Raw genomic sequence first — 14441 nt, 5'->3', positions numbered from 1 at the left:
ATTTAATAATACATTTAATCAAATTCTGCTTTTAAAATACTTATATTTGCTTCAATGTGTTTACATTAAATGTAGCCATAGATAAGTACAGTATGTACATCTGCATATTCGTGGACATACTCGATTTTTAGTTAAAAATGTAATTGTATTATTTATTATACATAATTTAAGAGATCTTAGACATGGAACTTACAGCCGTTGTAAATCGTATATGATTAGGTTCCTTTTCTAAAATTATAATATAATCATAACGAAATACAATATTTTGTAACGGGTATCGACAGGCATAAACTTTAAATAACAATATGAATATTGTAAATGGACTGTATTATTTATTTTTCTCAAAAAGCCGTGCAAGGTACAATATTCGATAAGCGACTATCATAAAATTTTTATCCGGGTCGTAGGACCATATTACTCGTATGTCGCTTATCGAATATTGTACCGCGCACAGCGAGCGCCTTATCCACGGCTTTTTAAGAAAAATAAATTATAGTTGAGAGTCCACTTACAATATTCATGCCTATATTCTTATTTAAAGTTTATGCCTGTCTATACAAAACAAGCTACTTTATTAAAAAACCATACGAAATTGATTTGTAGTGCGTTTTTACCACGAAAACACTATGAGAAAGTACGTACTACAGACTGCAGTGGAATTTGTGAACCTCGGAATTTTGTAAAAAATAAATAATTTTATATAAATATTTTGTAAACAGCTGTTACAACCGCGTACCTATATACCTAGTCTCCCACTTTCCCCTATATCTAGGTAATCCACATAATATTCGATGCACATCATGACGTCTGTCGTCTGTACAGGCGTACTGTAATATTATTGGCTTACGATTTCGTATTATTCTTCACATTTTTTCGGTACCTGTGTGTGAACTGGCGAACTGCAATAATAAAACGCAGGCACATAAGTACATAACGAATAGGTACGGTATTATATTATTATATTGTACTATTTTACTTTCCCAAACCTGTTTTATATGCGTATGGGTTTACCCACGTATATAATATTATAACATCTTCGTGTGTAGGTTCCTCTACGTGTATCGAACTCGGACTAACATGTATTGTGTTTAATATTATTATATATTTATATACGGGGTAATCCACATTTAAGGGGATTCGATACCGTGATTTTCTGTTTTTGTCTAACACACTCGTGGCATAGTATTTTAGACGTGTTTTTTTGCCAAACATACCAATTGATCTAATAAAGCGATAAGAATTCTAAAAACAAATTTTAATTTGTCGTCAAGTCTTCTTGAAATCAACTTTCCCATATTTTTGATATTTTGATTTTAACTTCTTCGAAAATTGAAATAGAACAATTTTTAAATACTCTTTTTTATTATGACATTTTTAGGAATTTGAGGGATAATATCAAAAATGTGGGAAAGTCAATTTCAAGTAGACTTGACGACAAATTAAAATCTGTTTTCAGAATTCTTATCGCTTCATAAGATCAATTGGTATTTTTGGCAAAAAACACGTCTAAAATACTATGTCATGAGTGTGTTAGACAAAAACAGAAAACCACGGTATCGAATCCCCTAGAAACTCTAAATACTGAGGGTCAGGTTCCGAGAATTTCGGAAAAAAAATAATTGTTCAAGTTTACGTTACATTATAAAACATATATATGTTTACCATTGCATTGTATCATGAAGATTTTTAGGTTAGATATTCATTATTTTAAGGGACATGTGAATTTTGATTCGATATAACTGAAACCATCGGATTATTTTCTAAAAGTGTTGATGCATATCAAACATTTAATGAATAAGTATAATGTATATAGATTTCGATTAACCAACATTTAAAGTTAAAATTAACGGGTAGTATAGCAGTGTACCCCACAACTTTCACAGGATGTAATCCCTTGACATTTTACATTTGTTCGTTATTTTTATAACTAATCACTATATGTACCATAAGACATGTTCGACATTTTTTTTTTATGTACCTAGCGTTAAACCTTTTGTTCTGTATAAAATTTTATTTTTAAAAATTGTAAAAATGTTACTTAGAAAATTACTGTAGGCGGTTAAACGGATCACCCCGTATATACAATATATTTACTATATAGTACCTATATACACGACTAAGTGTGTGATATACCTACATGCGCGTTATAGTTGACAGAGATCAGATATCGGGAGAAGAGTGCACACGCACGTGAAGGTATATTCTGTATTTCTGTTTGATTTACGATCCACTGAACAGAATATTACGACAGAGCGTTCAAAGCTCTCGTGGTTATTCGTAGAGGCTAGAGGTAGGTATTAGGTAGATACATTATATTATATAGGTATACCTACCTAAATGTCTTTATAAAGTCGTGGTCACCATCTACGTGTAATAAATAATAATGCTATCATATGTATAGGTACAGAATGGTATAATTTGGTATATTATCTAGGTACCACCACTCGCGGTATAGGTAGGTATGTATTATAACCTTAATAGGTTTGGATTTATTTTGAACGCTTTAAAAACCATTTGTCGGACGATAACTGACAATAATAAACATGTATTATGCGTTAATAAATTATAACAGATCGCTTCAAACACAAATAATATTATATCTGTATATTATGTAAAACGTATAAAATAAATATTATAGCGTTGCACAACAATATTATATCGGTAACTCAACCTCAAAGCCAAACATTTTTCCATCATTATACATCACTTCTCGGCTCCCGCACTAGAAAATTACACTAATTAATTCTAAAAAACTTACAGACGACAGAAAAACTGATACTATTTAGTGTTAATAATTAATAGTTAATATAATTGTTTTTGGGTCTTTGGGAAATATATAGTTACCTATCTTTATTAGTTCATACTTTGTTATCTACAGATTTGTATCTGTGATATAATATTATGATATAGGTAGATACTATAATTTATTCTAGACATTATCTAGTATTTTAGTATAACATAATATATTATATACAGAACACGTGGAGCTGATAATATTAAATATGCATTCGTTAACTCCACGACCGCGTTGTGTGTTGCTGTCGCGATATTTTACTATGATATTTAAATCGATATCGTTGTGCAACACTTATAATATTAGGGTCAGGAATCAGGATCTCTATGTTTTTACATATTATTATTACTGATCATAATATTACCTAAGCAGTTTTATAAGAGTAAAAAGTTTTTTTAGTAAATCATCAATCATGGAATAATTCGTATGCTGTAGAAAAAAAAATTATAATGATGTATTTTAATTTTCAATTTATTATTCTAATTTTAGATTTACAATTTGTTTTTTATTTACCTATAAAATAAAATCCTTTTTAGTTGCAACGAATTTGTGTTTTATTTTTAAATTATTGTTTATTTTTCCACAATTATATTTTTTTGTTAAAAAAATAATTACCTAATTGCATAATAAAGCATATTATTTCGATGCTCATTGATTATTTGTAGGTATATTTTTTTTTAGAGAATATAATATTATATAATAATTGTATTAACATATCATATTTCAACTTTTTTTAACCAAAAACCTGGACCAAAAAAAAACATATATAATATACCTATTCGGTATATGAAATACTAATATTCAGTTATCGGGTCAGTGAAACGACGGCAACGAATATATTATATTTTCACGAAGAAACCTCTTTCTTTTTTTATCATTTAAAATATTCCATTACCTTCGTAGGCAAGCCCGGATTGAAGGGGGGCACGGTCCCGAGGCCCATTAATTTTGGGGGCCCATCTTCATCCACAAAATATATTTTTTTAACGTGTCCAATACAGTATTCAAAAAAAAAAAATATTTTAGTAGGTAGGTATAATAGGTAAATTATTATTAATAATTATAAAATAAAATTGTTCTCAATTTCATATCACAAAAAATTACTATAAATAATCAACAATGTTTGCCAACAATTTTGTTTGTCTTTTTTTTTTTTTTGAGCATTTTAGATTACCGATTCAACTATTTAAGTATATAAAAAGGTAGTCATAAGAAAAAATTATTTATAGCTCTTGTAAATTAGGTATTTCAGTTAAAAGTATTAATGCATAATATACTTTAGAGGACCCTAGTTAATAACCTAGCGAACTAAAATTGATCAATGGACTGTCAAAATGTTCAGAAAAAAAGCTTTACCAGAATCCATTAAAAAATATAGTAGCTAGTTAACTTTTGAAAAAATAAAGTCAATTTTATTATTAGTATACAACTGCGTGTCTAAATAAATTTCCTGTTAAAAATAAAGAAACACGTCTTTTTCGTTTTAACGAAATTCCATATCATATCGATCCATAATTGTTAAAAAAAAAACCCCGTGTACAATGGCATATTATGTAAAAAATCATATAATAATATAAAGTCGTCAATATGCAATGATACAATTATTTTGAAGTTTACGTTGAAAGGGGGCCCACTAAGTGTATGGTGTCCCGGGGCCCAATTGATCCTTAATCCGGGCTTGCTCGTAGGTCGTTAGTTTTTTACATTTGTATACATTTCAATTATTAGATACAACACAGTTATTATATTTGTGGTTATGTCCTGGGTTCGGTCACTATCTACAGCAATGTTTGGTGCGCTGAAGTGGTTGAGTTCGTTTATATATTTGCGCCACTCCATCATAACATGTTTTATTGTTTGGTTCAACACACAGGTCTTACATATTAAGTTGAGGTTTTCACTGGATTTTACTTTGCCAATAAGAATATCCGTGTGTCAGACTCGATGGAGTCGTGTAAAAATAATATAATATAGATTATCAAAAACAATCTAAAATGTGACGAATAATTCTGTTGAATTTTGAAAAAATATTTCCATAAAAGCATTGATTAACAAATATAAACACGGGCAGACAGTATTTAAAATACTTTTCAAATAGGTACCTACTTAATTTTAAAAGTGATTGACAAGTATTATAAATACAACAAAAGTATTTAAATATATTTACTCAAATACTTTACAAGACATAGATACATCTTCGAATGTGATTAAAATATACATTAACTTGAAGCATATTAAAAATGTATAATACAATTTCAACTTTTAGGTGATAAAATATACTCATATTTTAATTGTAATTGAAAACGTATAGGTACAAAATACACTTAACAAAATGTTTAAATTCGTTATTTTAAAATTAAATTATAATTTATAATAGGCTATTGAACGGACGAACAGTATTTGTTTATAAAATTAAAGAAAATTACCAAAAAGGAACCTTTTATTACTTGGTAATAAATTAGTATAAAATATATTTTAAAATTTTATAAAATAATGATGGAAAAACCTTACTGGATTTATGGCTATTAATTTGTTTATTAAATTTCTTTTATACCAAATGTTATTTTATATTTAGTTGGTCGACAATCGAAATGTATAAAACTAACTTTCTGTTACAAAAATGTATATGAATATGGTATATGAAATATGAATATAATATGTACAATAATTAAGAAACTTTTAATTATTATTAATTTAGTTCTTTAAATACTTCATACTATTGTTGATGCTCATCAGCTATTCATATTGCCCATCCTTTATCCCACCATATAACTGAAACTTGGGAATTGCTCGGCGATCGTAGATGACCTATGCACAATGCACTTTTAATTTTAATATAATATATTTAATAGTAATATGAATTATAATGTAACTTGCATGGTAAGTTAAATTAAATATTTTTAATTATAATAACATAATTAAAGAACAAAACAGAAATAACTTACACTTTTTTCTTGTCAATTTGCTTCTAAAGTAAACAAACCACTAAATTATTCAGGATAACTTCTTCATTTCGATGTAAGGTACACTTGAAATTAACCAGTAGGAATTTGGTCGATTTCCAACTGGCCAAAACTGAAAAATGAGAATAATTACTCAAATGGTAATCTTAGAAAATTAAGCATGGAATTCTTATTTTAATTTTTATATTTAAAGTAGCTACCTAATGTTTTGTAATTTTGTATTGTATATTTGTTATTTTATTAGCTTATTTTAAATATATTGCTTATTGTTTAATTATGTATTGACCAAGAAATAAACTATTAATATGATTTGTTTGAATGTATATATTCTAATAAATAGATCAATGTACAGTGCATTCCGTCAGCAATAACATTATCCTCTTCAGTTGCATCTTAAACTGAAAAAATTAATGCATGTTTATTTTTTCTATTAAAAAAAGAAAATCATTGTTGACAAATCATAAAGAAAGAACAATATGTTATTTCTTAAATATTAATACTTTATAAATTCTTAGTTGGTAAGATATAGTAATCACTAACCATGATCAATCAAATGCTCCATTGTATTTGTATCTATCTATAATTAATTTGATTAAAGTAGAATAAAATAATTAAAGTAAATTATACCTACTAATTAAAATAAAGTTGATCTTTAAAGTCGGTGTTGGTGTATACAAATTAAAACTGAACAGTTTTTTCAAAAGATGAATATATAGATACATTAATGATACATTTTCTTTTTTGATTATGATAATGTCTGTACCACAGTATATATAAATAGTCTGTACAAACATTTTGTTGTCAAACGTTGGCAATACTTCAAACCGAATCGGAAAAAAGCTCTTATCAATTTTCTAACAACTGTCATGTCGCTGGACAGATAACAATGATTACATTCATAATATAATAAATTATGGTTTTTGAGTCTCTTATGCCTAGTCGAATCTTAATACTCTCAAGTCTCAGTAGTTGAATAGTCTCATAACCTCATGTAGCCATGTAAATGTTCATGTTTTGTATGTTTCGTCGTGCCATGATTGAAACGCTTTATAATATTAGTATTGTTCGTTGCCCATCCGTTACGTTCAAACAGCTCGCCAACTTCACGTTCACTTGTTTTTCGGCTGTCTTCAAAACACTTTCATGTCTCTGCATAATTTTTTTTCGTTTTTTGTCAACAGCAACTATACGCATTCCCGTGTACGAACTACAGAGTCATTTTTTTGTCTGCCTTAAATCCACGTTCCAGTGAAATTACATACATTGTCCGGTAACTATTGTTCGAGACATCAAACAATATTATGTATTAATTTTGTTTTCCCTGGTCTAGGGTGTTTTCTTTGTGAACCAGAAACTCTTGTGAGTTTGGATTGTTCCGGTGCGTTGTAGCAAACTGTTTGTTCAGCGATTTGCTCGTCAGTGGCTGACAGCTGTGGGTAGATGGGTACACACACACACAGGGCCTGTAATTTTTATTGTATTAAGTATTAACTAAGCTCTAATATGTAGGCCCGTTCTCCAGTGTAGTTCGTGTGGGAATGTAGGATTAAATCTACCACTCAACGCAGTCATATGCAAGGCTGGGCATTAACGAGTTAAAAAGTTAATTTTATTTTAACTTTTTAACTTAACTGTTAACTTACTAAATTTCTTTCTTAATTAACAAGTTAATTTTTCATTTTAGGAAGTAAGTTAAGTTAATTTATTTTGTTTTTAATTTTATAATATTTCACTATTTCAGTCTATTTAATTTTCATGTCAAAAAATATGTATTGTAAATTGTTTAAAGTTATAAATTTATATCATTTGAATCTAACTTATATGGAAATACTGTATGAAGTATTAACACTATATTCTATAATTTGGTTTTGGGTTTGAAAAAACTTAAGTATGCTAGCTAGTATGCTAGTTGTATAAACAAATTAACTTTTTTTTAACTTAACTGAGTTAACTTATAGTTAAATTAACTTTTAACTTTTTGTTATTGGTGCATATTAACTTAACTTAACTGAGTTTAAAAAAATCATTAACTTGCCCAGCCTTGGTCATTGCGAGTATTGGTCAACTATTTGTGTTACTGTGTCACAAGTCTGTTTTAAATATTAATTATGGTACCTATAATTAAATATTGTATTGAGCCATTTGTGGAATGCAAGGGTGTGCAAATGCATCTCATGAATTTTTTTTACACACTTTTTGTGTAGATCATTTCATAAAATTATAGTATAAAACAAATAACAATAATTTTGTAATTCTTTTTGATTTGTCACAATATTTTGTGGATCACAAATACAACATAAACTAGTTCAACGAAACGTCGAATGATCGAAATAAACCAATTGTTAAAAAATACAGTGATCTCATAGATTTTAAAGAATGGATAGGTCATTAATTATGCTTATCATACGGGAACGGACATGAAAATATTTTAAAATTATTTGCGCTTAACTATGGGAGATAACAGGTTGTGATTTAATTGTTATTGCAACTGAAAAAGAAGAAGCTGATACACTAAATCTTAATGAAGCAGTAAATAGTTTCGCTACATTAAAATCTAGAAGATTTCCTTTATTGTAATTTATTATATTATATTTAAATATACATTACTTATTAATTATACTATTTGGTTTTTACACATTTTTATATGAAAATCTATTAGGTAATTTAGTTTTTTTTTAGCGTTAGTTGGAAACTGTACTAAAAGCTGTACTTAATATTGTTAAAATAAAGTTAATTTTGATCAGTTGTGTTATCTAATTGATTATTGAACAATTAGCTGTGGTGATCCATATAATATTGTGTTAAAATAAAATAAAAAACATTTTTGGTGACAAAAACATTTCTATGAAATGATCTACATTTACACATAAAGTGTGTTGAATAAATTCATGGGATGACTCGACCATGCGAGCGACTGGTATTACTTTAGATTTTCAATATTGGTTTTGCATCCCAAAAAATGTGAAATGACACCCCTGGCCATTTTTATTCATATTATACTGTCAGTTCTGCTTAATGTTATCACTTGTTTATAGAATCAACCTTTTATTAGAATAACAAAGTACCTTTGAAGTAATTGAATCACTTTTTAAAACATTTTTATTGATTTTATGGCTTTTCAAACTGATTATGTTAGGAGACCAACAGCTGGTATAATATAGGTACCTCTCAGGTATATAATTGTATTTTTATACTTATCGATGTATGGAGATACATCCCGTTGTTCAGTATAATTTTTGTAGTTCCTGTTCATACATTTTTCTTACACAACGCTGAGCATCAAGATTTATTAATAAAAAAAAATTTTGATAAGTTAAAAAGAAGCTGCATTTGTTTTGAAAACACCCCAGCTTATATTTTACAACATTTTAAAAATCGTAAGCAAGTTTATGAAAATGGAGGAAACAATTTATTTGTCTCTTACCTGAAAGTTACATAATATTTGGGTTTTAATTTCAGGTTAATATGATAATTAAATTAAGGGTCACTCAAGTTAAATCTAAAATTAAATTGATAGTTTCTTTTCCTTATTTTAAATGTTTTTAAAGTTAGCGTAAAAATAAAGAATCATAAAAAAAAATGTTTTATGGAATAAACTGGTTAGTATAATCAAAACGACCTCTACCAATGTAATCAGGTTAATATGAAAATCAAATTACAAGTCACTCAAGTTCTATATAAAATAAAATTGATAATTTTTCCCTTGTTTTAAATTTATTTTTTATGTTATTTAAATTTATTTGAAATCAATGTAAGATAATAGAATAATAATAAAAAAAACTTTTATGGAATTAACGAGTTAATAGAATCAAAATGACCTTTGCCAATGTAATCACATTAAGCGGAACTCACTGTATTAGGTTTACAAATAGTTTAGCCGTTGTGTTGTAGTCCTTTGTTATTATAATATTGTATTAATTAGGTACATTATATTTATTAGATATCACTGTTGTATACTGTTTACCTTTTTACCTATTCATAAACTTATTTATTGTTATATTGTCAGCCTTCTAAGGAAATTCAAGTATTTTTATATATTTACTTATACTGTTCTTTTAGTGACATCATTATTCCAATATCAAATACCGTTTCCACCTTTACAACCCAGCAAAGAATTATTTAATCTAACGAAGACCCGGGCTAATCATATTATTACCAAATCCAAACCGTGATGGTATACACTGTTCATGGTGCAGTCTGTTGTACATTAACAAGGTCCCGCCATCAAGTTAAATAATCTCAAAAATGTCACTTTAAGTGTATTATGTATGTACCTACAACCTACATAATATTTATACTAGCAATAATGATAATTCAGAAAAAAATCACATTTCCTAGGGAATGAATTATAACATTGAGTTGTTAGCCAATGACTAACATGTATTGTATTAATGCAATATTGCCATATTTTATAAGGAGTAGTCTCAATTATAAACATTACTTGGGAGTTATAATATCTAAACTATGGAAGGTACAACCATAGTTAGGTATGTTTTCTAATTTAATTGTTAAATATCTGTTTATTCTCAAAACTAAAAATATTCTTAATACTATCATAATATAAAAACCAACAAGATATAAGCTAATCAATAAATTGAACAAGTCAAGACAAACTCTACTAATTGAGTCCAGAAAGAAGTCACACATTCAACAATTACACCATAGTTGCATACATGCATCAGTTGCTAATAACCTGTATAATATAATATTATAACAGGAATTTTTTTGGTTTTTGGTAAAATATATGTATTATCTATAACCATGAATTATTATAAATTGTCTGGCTTGTAAAATATTATGTTTATTAACAACTCAAAAACAATTTACATATTAACAAAGAAATATGAGTGTTGCACACAATATCTCAAAAATGTCGGTTTGGTTGCATGCTTTATTTTCACCATACATACCCGATACCTTCACTATAGACATGTAAAATATAAAATATTGATCTATATAAATATAACCAATTTATATTTAAGCTAAATAATGAGCTTCTTGCTTCGTTAAGCTTTTTCACAAATGTAATAACATTTTTGCATTATTTTTTTCCCACTTTGCCGACGACCCAATAGTTGATGTTTTATTGTAACATCCCTTGGGTTGTATAAATAATGAATTATCATCGTTATAAAAACAATCAAGACGAAAATGGAATGATTGAATAATTATATAATTTACATGAACCAGTAAAGTGAATAAGTAATTTAGTTTTACTACATATTATGTTCGATAGTATTAATATAAAAAAAGTTTTAGTGTATTAATTGTTTATACGCTCTAAAATCCAGTCAAGAAAATAAGGCACTCTGGTGTACACGCCCGGATAATTTGGTTCACCACATTTATAGCCAAAAGAAACAACGCCCATCAAATAAAACTGATTTTCCTTAAACCACATTAACGGACCTCCACCATCACCCTTAGACTGTAAATAAAATATAATTTTATCTTTATTATCTTTGGATTTAACACTGTTTTTTTAAATTAAATAAAAATAAATTAAAATATACCATGTACCGTGCAAGTATCTTTTCCTCAGCGTATATTACTCTGTCATCGATGACGGCTTTTTCATCTTAATATGCCTTTATGCAGTCTGTAATGTTTATAATTAGAATTTGAACTTCCGTTAAAGACAAACTGCTTGGACCTAAATATTTTTAACATTTCTTTTTACAAATATCACAAATACCTAATCAATCTTCAACTGAATTTATATTGTTTTCTAAACGTATATTGTTAAGTTTTTAGACATCCAACTTTCTTAATTAGATTTTTATTTGCTAATATTAATAGTATTAGTTTATATATTAGATCAACAATATACAGTGATTCAATAATACCCAATCATTATATTGTTTATGAATATGTATGATATTTATTTCATAGTAAATACCTTTATATCAAGTAGGTCCCCATCCAGCAATAAACAAAAAACTATTTCCCATATCCATGTTTTTAATATTCGGTAATTGTGGCAAACATATTGGTTGGATCAATGCTACACAAACAAACAAGTAAATATTAAATTGTAAAAGTAATAAATTATACTCATGAATACATTTGTTTTCCAAATTCATTTTAATGACACTTTTATATATATAGGTATTAAATTAAAACGATCGATAATAATTATTGATATAACAAAATATTATGTTTGCAATTGTTCAACCAAATATAGATAATATAAGACGTGCATAATATAACAATATAAACAAAAAAAATATGTAATATATAAAACTAAAACAATTAATAACATAATGTATAGTTTATTAATACCTATATAATATTATTACTTATCAAAAAAAAAAAAAAGTAAAGCTACAGTATTGTATTCAGTAGGTAGGAAAAAAGTGTAATTCACGAAAGAATTACTCAATTACGTTTAAATATACAATAGAATATTATTGATTATGATAATTATGAAAACTTACCAGAAAAATTAAAAATATTTTTCAAAACCAGTAATGCGATGTCGTTGGCAGTGTTGTAAAAAAATACTTTTAAAAAGTATTTAAGTAATTACTCAAATACATTTAAAATTTAGGGGACGTAATGCTAACGCAGTCGCTCATCCGGTTCTAGATACCACGAAAAAATAAATAAAAAAACTTTTAAAATACCACCCAAATACTATAAATAGTTAAGTATTTGAGTAATACTCAAATAGGTACTTTTTAGAAGTATTTGAAATAATCTTCAAATACAAAAAAAAATTATATTTAGTTCCGATAGATTAGGTTAGGTTGCACAGCGAGCAATAATATAACAGCGCCAAATGTTCTTATCTAGTTACATAATATAAACATACATAGTATCCACACAAATAATGTAAGAATTTTATGAATTCTCAAAATAATTTTATAATTTTCGTGATTTTTCCGTATTTTGTCAATATTTGAACTTTAAATGTTTATAAATAAAAACAGTGACTAAGGATTTTTAATTTTTTTCATCTGCCATTGAAACAATAACCTAGGGCTAGGAATCTTCTATTAAATTTTTTTAGGATGAGTTTTGGTACAGTAGGTAGACGTTTTTAGATTAGGATTAGGAAAGTGAATCTAGTTGGTACTTTGGGGGGTCAAAGGTAAATATTTCCGAGTAGTTTTCAAAAGCAACGTGAAAAACAAAAGAAAAATTAAGGAAAAACGGGAATTTTAACGCAAAATTTGTTTTTGAGAAAATCGATTTTAGTTTTTGGTGCAACTCTAAAACAAATGACCGTAGGTATATGAAATTTTGACTGAATATTTATTTTAGCATTAAATTTTCTATACACCATGACATTTTTCAAATATTTTGAGCTGTTTACGGACATTGTCAGTTTTCAATTTTTTTTATTTTTTTCTATAAATATCAATAAAATTTTATTTGTTGGGTAAAAAAGCGTGAAATTTATTTCGAGGCTCCTGATATAATGTTACAATAGAAGTTGAAAAATATTAAAAATACATAGGCACAATTTTTTTTTATAAGCATTTAAAGTTCCAATTTAACAAAATTTAAAATTAATAATTATTTTGTAGTTGAAAATTCATAAAATGTTCAACTTTTATAGCTAAGGATTGAAAATTTAAAACAAGGTTCCACGTAAATAGGTTATATATAAATTATTCACAATAATATTATCAAATATACTTGGTAATATCATAGGCTGACTGATCGTCTTCGCTCAGAATCGTTTTTCTTATGATATATCATTGAATTCAAATTTAACACCATCCATTACAGTGACCCACTTGTCACCTACTGTACAGCAGAGCGACATCCACTTACCCACCTTTTTTTATTTAGACCTTTGATGACAATCTTAAAAATGAACATAATTGCTACTTTTTTATAAAGTAACTTAATTGGAAGAACACCCAGAGCCCTGTAATTTTCGTACGTGGATCCTTCTAATGTATATTTATGTTAACTCTTTCAAGTAATGACATACAAATATTATTTATATTTATAACGGAACGGATTGTTGAAGGTTATTCATATTTGTACACTATGTGTCAGTATACGTGCACATTTATTGAAAATTATATATAAATGTCCGGGATGTGGGGGGGGGGGAATGTTAATTTACCAATTTAAAGGTATATCAAAGTCACCTGTTAAGATACCCAATTTACGGTAACGGGTCCCATCTCTTTTGTAAATTACTGATCAGTCCACAGAGATGTAATGTAATATAATTATATTGGTACCTACTATATTGATTATACATTTATAAATATCTCTACTAGTAGAATAAAAAAAATTAAATATATTTAGTCAATGATAGGTAGGTGTTAATTGAAATTGATTGAATAGGTACTGAGATACAACAACTATTTAAATTGTAATATGTATTGTTGGCGAACAAAATTATTTGTAAGCGTTTGAGATATCTAAAACCAATTTTGTAAAATATGTTGAATTCAATTTATCATTTTGTATTTTCGGTATGATGACGTCAAGTAAATTATTCTTGTTTTGACTGGCGAAAAAAATATAGGAAAATAGTACGTGAAATATAACCTGTAAAATAGTTTTTAATTTTATAATTTAACATTTACAAATCGATTTTTACATAATACCTAATACGTTCCTCGTACCTATTTCCCATGGCTATATACCTACATAGTATACACCCTTATAAGTCGAAAATTGAGGAACTCAGTAATTACTCAGATGCTCTAAAATTC

The 14441-nt window shown here is 27.3% G+C and overlaps 1 pseudogene; it reads right to left on the bottom strand.

Annotated features, from left to right (window-relative positions):
- Positions 1-11020: 11020 nt before the first annotated feature.
- Positions 11021-14362, bottom strand: LOC132946747 (venom protease-like; annotated as a pseudogene).
- Positions 14363-14441: the final 79 nt, after the last annotated feature.

Source organism: Metopolophium dirhodum, chromosome 6 (genome assembly GCF_019925205.1).
Source record: "Metopolophium dirhodum isolate CAU chromosome 6, ASM1992520v1, whole genome shotgun sequence".
Classification (NCBI taxonomy): Eukaryota; Metazoa; Arthropoda; class Insecta; order Hemiptera; family Aphididae; genus Metopolophium; species Metopolophium dirhodum.
The sequence above is the reverse complement of the archived record's forward strand: the minus strand, read 5'-3'. Positions and strand labels throughout refer to the sequence as shown.